Here is a 542-nt window from a genome sequence, read left to right on the forward strand (position 1 = left end):
GAGGATGCTCCCCTGCATCCCAGGGGTCACCCATCACCTCGGCCATAGGGACGTCTCACCTCACAGCGCCTCCACCTCCCCCCCAGCCACCCCAAAAAGGTGATGGGACCTTCCCACCTGTCCCCCCATGACCGAGGTGACCCCAGCACATCCATAGGACAGCAGGCAAGGCTATTAATTACAGTACAACCTTTATTAATACTGGAATCTTCACAGTGCATTCGTTACTTGTAGCAGTGACTATGGAAATCGAGGAGGGGGAACGAATGTCCCATGAATTACTGCAGGTTTCAAAACACTTCACTGCTGCTAAGGGACAGAGTCTGGTGAACTGATCAGTCAATGAAAAGATTAATCTGGCTCATAACAAGCATTCTTTAAAATTAAAAAAAAAAGAAAAAAAAAAAGAGAAAAGAAGAAAAAGAAAGGACCAAGTTAACAACAGCACCAGAAAAGTTACTTCAGTCGAAAGACAGGTCGGTTTTTGTTGGTTTTTTTTTTCTTTTCCAAGGAATTTTTGTTTTCTGTACAAAATAAGAGAC

Source organism: Mesitornis unicolor, unplaced genomic scaffold, assembly GCF_000695765.1.
Source record: "Mesitornis unicolor isolate BGI_N332 unplaced genomic scaffold, ASM69576v1 scaffold33322, whole genome shotgun sequence".
Lineage (NCBI taxonomy): Eukaryota > Metazoa > Chordata > Aves > Mesitornithiformes > Mesitornithidae > Mesitornis > Mesitornis unicolor.